This window comes from Elephantulus edwardii, unplaced genomic scaffold, assembly GCF_000299155.1.
Source record: "Elephantulus edwardii isolate Elephantulus edwardi_28Jun2011 unplaced genomic scaffold, EleEdw1.0 scaffold00461, whole genome shotgun sequence".
NCBI lineage: Eukaryota > Metazoa > Chordata > Mammalia > Macroscelidea > Macroscelididae > Elephantulus > Elephantulus edwardii.
In genome coordinates this window covers 230,581-238,110 of record NW_006400211.1, presented here as the reverse complement: position 1 = coordinate 238,110, position 7,530 = coordinate 230,581, and the positions used below count along the sequence as shown (strand labels likewise).

The 7,530-nt window shown below is 43.4% G+C and overlaps 1 pseudogene; it reads right to left on the bottom strand.

The window, feature by feature from the left end:
• Positions 1-4,021: 4,021 nt before the first annotated feature.
• Positions 4,022-5,262, bottom strand: LOC102871898 (annotated as a pseudogene).
• Between the last annotated feature and the right edge of the window lie 2,268 nt (positions 5,263-7,530).

Sequence of the window (7,530 nt, the reverse complement as noted above, 5' to 3'; positions counted from 1 at the left end):
GGGATGTGTGTGTCAGAGGCGGTGCGGTTGGCGCAGGATAGAGCAGGGTTTAGGGCTGTTGTGCATAGGGTCGCTATGAGTCGGAAACGACTCGACGACACATAACAACAACAAATCATCTTAGGGAAAATAAAAAGAACAATTGCTGTCTGTCTGACTCCTTCTTATGGCAAACTGTGTGTCAAATCTGAACTTTACAGGATTTTCAATCCAGACCTTCAGAAACATCTTTGGATGCACTCCTAATGCCAATCCTTTGGCGGTCAAGTGCATAACCGTTTTGTGCCACTCAGGGTGTAGGCATTTGCTTTTCTAGTTTGTTGTTAAGAAGTCAGCTGTAACTTACAGCAAAACTCTGTGTAGAATAGTTTCACAATTCTGCTTCATTGCCACAATCATCAGTATGTTCAAGTCCATTGGTGTGGCTCTTGTGTCAATTCTTCTCACTTTGGCTTCATGTCCTTGCTGCTTTCCTTTATCACCAAATAAGATGCTTTCTTATATAATATTATTGGATCTGATGACATATCCAAACCAAGTGATTCAGAAAAATGTTCTGTTGTGACATGTAACAGGTTTTGGGTAGTAGACTGTCATATCTTTCTTCCTAGTCCATCTTAGTCTGGAAACTCAACTGAAACCTGCCCTTCTGGTATTTGAAATATCATTGGTGTAGCTTCTAGCATCATAGCACCACATAAGCCATCGTATTATAACTGACAGACAGTGGTGGATATAGATCTTACTTGTTTATTTAAAACCCACCAACAGATTTCCACTGTACTCCTCTCCAGTCACAGCCATGGCTGCCTCCATTCAATCACACTAGACCCACTCCTGCCTCTTCAGAGTCTTTGTGTCTGTTCTTCCTTGCCTGGAGTCTCCTTCCTCAGAACTCCCTTTTTACTCAGTGCTCATTTAGACCTTCCTCTCCACCTGGAGTTTTCCCTTTATCATTCATTAAAATAAATAAAACAAGCCCACTGTCCTAGAGTTTATTCTGAGTCATGACCACCCTTTTTGGGTTTCTGAGGTTGTAAATCTTTACTTGGGAATGAACTTGAGAATTCAAAGCACTGATCTTCCTGTTGGTAGTCTAATACATAAAGCTCCACAAAATAGTATCACCTCAAACATTCTCTCTGCTTACCTCACTTTACTCCATGAATCCTTTGTACACTTGTCTACATAACTAGAGTGAATTCTTCTCACTGTCAGTAAACTCCCAGTGACAAACATTGTTGTTCCCTAGTCCTCAATTCCTGATTGTTATGGATCAGAGACTCTATGAAAGTAATTGACTATCATAGAGTCTCTCCTTTCAGGAAAACTTTTCGTCTCACATATCCAAACTCGTTTATTAACTTTAAGGTAAAAAACTGAGTTACTATTCCAAGAAAGAACATGATAAAGTTATCACATGTTATCAACTTTCTATAAGTCATGTACCATTTATGTTGGTGTTTCCTTGTGTCTTGAAGAGTCTGCATCGGTCAGATGATCATCATTTAAATAATTTACAAAGCTAATATTTCTCTGATGAGAGTTCTGATGGCATAATTCTTAGGGAGTTGTGCTGATAACCTAAAAGTGCCAGATTAAATCTGTCAAGGATCAAAAGATGATCAAAATTTCCTCTAGTGCATCTTGCAACAACTAAAAACATGCTGGACAGTCAGCCATGACACAGTTTCAATTCAACAGAAATGAGGTGGTTTGTTGTTTGTTTGTTTTTTAATTCTCTAAACATTTTTATGAAATTACATTTGTAAGAAAAATATTCTATTAAAATAAGTCATAGTCACCATTTTACTGAAAATAAAGAAAAATTTTATATTAAGTAGCTCCCCAAGACTACAGACTGAAGCACTAGGGGAAATGAAATACACAGTTTTCAGTATGGCCTACTCAACACTTCAGACAAAAAAAACTCATAAAAGCCTTGTGAAGCTGATAAAACATGACAATGCAAATTTGAAAAATAGAGTTTAAAGAAAAGTGATAATAAAAGATAGGTGAAACATAATTCTAGAGGCTTCAGCACCTTCTTAGACATGAGGGCCAGATAGAGTATCAAGCAAGTTTGTAGGCATAGGTCCCAGGTTTAGGTGCTTTTCTGAAGCTTTATGCCTGAATGTATGTGCTGCCATGGTTGAAAATCACTTCTGTGGAACAGCATTCTCAAGCCTGAGGGCTTGTTGGGACAGAATTTTCAGTTGTAGCCCTGGAGTTTCTTAGTTGGCTGAATGGGCCTAAGAGTTTGCATTTTCAACATTTCTCTAGTGGTGTTTATGCTCCAGGTAGGGAGCTCACAGTGAAAGAAACCACACCTTGTACCCCATACACATAAGCAATGTGTCTCAGTGACCATATTCTGTCCTGGACTGTGGAGTGAGAGAATCTTGAGGTTAAACTTCAAAAGTGACTCTCAGTTTCTGGTGTTCTAAACGTGCATCTTGAAGTCTCCTTTGCATGCATCCTTCACTCTTTATTGGGAAAATCCATGGCATATCATCCAGTTGCTTTTCCTACCTCCCCCTTAAACAGAACAGAATTGGACTATGGTCCAATTGGACTATATGTCACCATGCCAACTCCTATGTGTCCCAGAAGAGGCCTCTGAAAGCATCCATTACATCACCACACCACCTCCAGCAGCCTCCAACCAGGCATCTAGGAGCCTCAGAAAAGACTCATTCATCACCACACAAGCCAGAACCTCAGTTGGAGCCAGAGAGGGCCTCTCCATACCACAATATTTAAGTCTGCTTATTTTTATGGTTTCATCTTGGGAGTACAACACCAATCTTCCAGTTTCTTGTGTTGAAAGAGTAATTTTCTTTTTTTTAGCTTTTAATCATCTTGTTTTTCTTTCTCTGTAATTTTAGCACCCAACAAATATTTTTCACAATACTTGGGCTCAGAAATATGCAACTGGTGTTCTGAAAACTATGCCATCCACTCACCTACCAGGACCCAGTGACTGAGCCCATGGGGAACCCAAAGCCCTAATTTAACTCAACATCAGAGGACAGCACCGAGCTTAATGGAGGCCCTGCCCCTCTTGTCTGGGGTCCCGGGGGCAGGCCCCCACGTCTGTGTTCCTCAGGGCAGTAGCTGGCTTCGCTCCAGTGACTTCACCAGTGCGCCATCAAGATCTGTGTCTGGCCACGTACTCGTCACACCCATGTCGTCTGCACACGAGTCCACTGTCACCGCGGCAGCAACAGAAGGTCAGCCTGTGGCTGGCCAGGAACCTCAGAAGGGATCACAGGCTGACCGTGTCCAGTATGGGGAGTTCGTGCACCAGGCGGCCTCAGGCCACCCTGAGTCACACTCTGACCAGGGCGTACCAGCGTCGTCTGACGGAGCTCCAGGGTCCCAGGGGTCCAGAGGTGATTGGAACTGAAGATTCCTGAAGCATCTTTACAGAGAATAAATTATAACGACGAGGGAACCTGTGAGCAAGCACCTCACATGGACACAGGGACCAAGAGTAAGTCCCAATCCTAGTCAGCACTGGTGATTACAAACCATGGCTACACCTAGCAGCACAGAGTCCCGTACTAGGCCTATACGGGTCAAGGTCTAGAACCTTCCACCACAGCAGACACTGAAGTCTATCTAGCCTCCAGCGTCCGCACCGCGGCGGCTCCCCTTGGAGGCCGGAACGCGCCGCTCGGGCATCTCCATGAGATCAGCAACACACGCGTTAGAGAACAGGTTTTATTCATCAGCTCATCACACTGCTGTCTTTGGAGCTGGCGCCGTGACGCCCGGGCTGGAGCTCGGCAGGGCAATCCTTTGTACAGACAACTGTCGCTAAACCAGAGGAAGGTGGCAGAGGCCCCCAGGCTCAGATACAAGCGTTCGGTTACCCAAAGTTCATTCCTAAGATACCTGCAGTTTTCTAAACACAAGGCACCGACAGGGGCAGACCTTCTAGCCGAGAGTCTGAGAGAAGAGTGACTGATCAGAGGCCTCGCCCATCTTCCACAGTGGCCCGACTCTGTGGCCGCATCTACGCCACGTCTTCCAGGTAATCGGCCACATTGCTGAGCTGGGAGACAGACAGGTCTTGGGTGAGGTCGTCAAGCTTGTCGCTGGTGTTGACGTCATCCACCTCCATGGAAAGGTCTTCTTCGATCTCCTCGCCTATACTCATCTCACTTTTTTCTGAGCGGTGGCTGGTGCTGTTAAAGTCATCAGCATAATCATCTTCTTCCCCAGACCCCAGACCAAGGGAACCAATTTTCTCACTGACTAACTTCAGATCTCTCAAAACTGTGTTTCCCTTTTTACTGTCAGGGTCCTTCAAGGATGGGGCTCCCACCAGGGAGCTAAGCCCGCTCTTCAGGGGGGGGTGAGACTGAGAGGGTTGCCAGGCTGCCGCCCTGCTTGCCGGGTTCACCTCTCCAACCATACGTCTTGTCTGGTTTGGGGATGGGATCATCGAAGAAAGAGTCCCCGTCCAAGTCGTCTTCATCAGGACAAAGATCAGCTTTGTTTTCGATGTCTAAGGACTTGGTGCTTAAGAGAGACCCAGGCTTTGTCTCATGGGCCAGTAAGTGGCGACCACTTGGGCTCTTGGGGTCCGAGAAGGAGGCACATGTGCTGCTCTGGCTCTTCTAACTGGGCTTACTCGGAACAGTCTGTGAACTTGACTTTGCATCAGGGGATTTCGGTGGAGAATGTACATCAGAGAGCTCTAGGACACCCTCCCCGCTGGCCGCGCTCATCTCCCTGCTGGCCACACTTTTCTTTTTCTGCTGGCAGCACCGAGTCACCTCTAGTAGTAGAGGCCCGCCCACTGTGCCCTCGGCTTTGATAACGCCCAGATTTCGGGCCAAGTTCTCTCGACCTTCCAGACCTTGAAACGTGCTGGTTGGTTTCTGGCTGAAAGACGGCCAACGTGAAGTCCAGATTGAAAAACTGAAGAAATTCCGCAACCAGACTGGCCACAAGCTGACCATCCTTTGTATTTAAAAATTTCTTCAGACTCTCGTTGACTAAAGGTGTTTTGTTCTCTACTTTTTCTTGTTCTTCTAGTGCCAAAAACACAGCTGCTCGAAGTTCAGCCTTGATCCGGTTCAGGACCCCGTTGTTCTCCAGCGTCTGCACCAGAAGGTCCCGCAGCTCCGTGTCCTCCTCCGCAACCAGGTCTCCGTGGCTGCCATCTTGCTTCCCCAAGACAACCGCCCAGCTGTGAACAGCCAACCGCTGCTGTGGACGGCACGGCGGGGCCGAAAGAGTAATTTTCATGGTGTGTTGTTGTTATGTGCCTTGTCTACTATAACTCATAGCAACACTCTGAACAGTAGCTCTGAACCCTGCCCTATTCTTAGCCAATTTCACCATCTCTGATACATCTGCCCCATTGCCACAATCACTGTGTCAACCCATCTCATCAAGAATTTTCCTCTCCTGTGCTGATCCTTTGCCTTTCCAAGCATAATCTCTTTCTCCAAAGACTGGTCCCCTCTGGAAACACACTCAAAATATGTGAGACAGAACTTCAAAATCTTTTTCCTGTTTTCATCCTCTTTAGGATAAATTTGTTTGTTCTCTTAGCAGTCCATGGTAAATTCAGTATTATTCTCCAGGTTCAAAGGAATTGAATCTCCTTAATCATTGTCCAGCTCTCAGATGCATACCAAACAATTGAGAAAACCATGGCTGAAACAAGCATGTCTTAGTCCCCAGACTGACACTGTTGCTCTTAGCACTATGAAGAGATCCCGGACAGCAGATTTTCTTAAAGTAACTTGTCTTTTGATTTCCTGACTGCTGATGCCGACAGTGTTGATTGTGGATCTGAGAAAGATGAAGAAAATGAAACCAAGTCCAAAGTACCACAAAATGACCTAGGGTCTAGCCCATCTGAATTTAAAAAATCTTCTCAAGAAATTGATTTGAGGCATTGAAGACCAATGACAAGATTAGTAGTGAGATGATATCAAGGACATCATCTATGAAGAAAGAAGAGAAAGAAAATACCAAAATGAACATCAAAAGAGACTCTGGAAATAGCACTAAAGCATCAAGAAGAAAAAAAAATGCTGAAGTAAAAGTGATAAATGGAAGATTTCAAAAAGTAGCTGGAGAAGAAAAAGGCAAATTATTATAATGAGTTGTGCAAAGAACTCGAGTTAGAAAATGGAAAGAACTTGCTAAGCATTTCTCAAACTGAATGAACTAAAAGGAAATTCAAGCCTCAAGTTGTAGTACTTAAAGTTGCTGTGAGCAAAATTGTGAATGACCCAGGACGCATCAAAAAAGATAAATACACAGAGTAGCAGTTGTTGTTGTTGTTGTTGTTATGTGCCGTCGAGTAGTTTGTGACTCATAGCGACCCTATCTACAACAGCCCTAAACTGTGCTCTAACAGTACCAAACAAACAAAATTTATTGATACATAACTGTATCAGGAATTAGCATAAGATCGAGGACCACTGGTAATGAAGGAAGAAGTTCAAGCAGCACTGGAGGCATTGGCAAAAAATAAGGTTCAAGAAATTGATGGGATACCAACTGAAACATTTCTACAAACACATGTAGCCTGGATATGCTCACCACTCTGTGCAACAAAATCTGGAAGACAGCTATCTCATTAACCAGCTAGATGCAATCTATATTTGTTCCCATTCCCCTAAAATGTGAACCAACAGAATGTGGAAATTATCAAATAATATTATTAAAACCACATACAAATAAAATCTTGCTAAGAATTATCCAAAAACAGCTAGAACAGTATATAGACAAAAAACTGTCAAAAGTTTTAGCTGCATTTAGAGAATGCTGGGATATCATTGCTGTTGTCAGATGTATCTTGGTTGAAAGCAGAGAATAACTGAAAGATAGCTACCTGGCTTTATTGACTAATTAAAGGCATTTATTGGACTGTGAAGATGACAATAATTATGGCTAACTGAAAAGAATGGGAATCCCAGAACACCTAATTTTTCTGATATTAAACCTACACCTGGACCAAAAGGCTTTCATGTGAACAAGGCAAGGGAACACTGGCTAGTTAAAAGTCAAGAAAAATGTGCATTACAGGTGTATCTTTTCTTCATACCTTATTCAATCTGTAGCAAATTATGTGAGAAGCTCTACTTTATGAGAGGAACATGGCTTTAGGATTATAGGAAGACTCACCAACACCTACTTTATGCAATGGCCCAACCTTGCTTGCAGAAAGTGAAGAGAGCTTGAAACCCTTGTTGCATAAAATCAAGGACTAAAATCCTAACCACTGGACCAACAGAGAGTGATGATAGATGGAGGAAAAATTGAAATTGTCAATGATTTTATCTTGTTTGGATCCACAATCAACACCTTTGGTAGCAGAAGTCAAGAGATCAGAAGACATGTACCATATTCCTGGGAATAACTGCTGTCAAGGACCTTTTTTTCGTTATTAATTTAGTTTGTTTATTTTTCATTTCAATGAACATCTACAGAGATTTTGGAATTCCATTCATTCATTGTTGCACCCTTCTCCCCGCACAAACTCCTCCCCCCCCAATT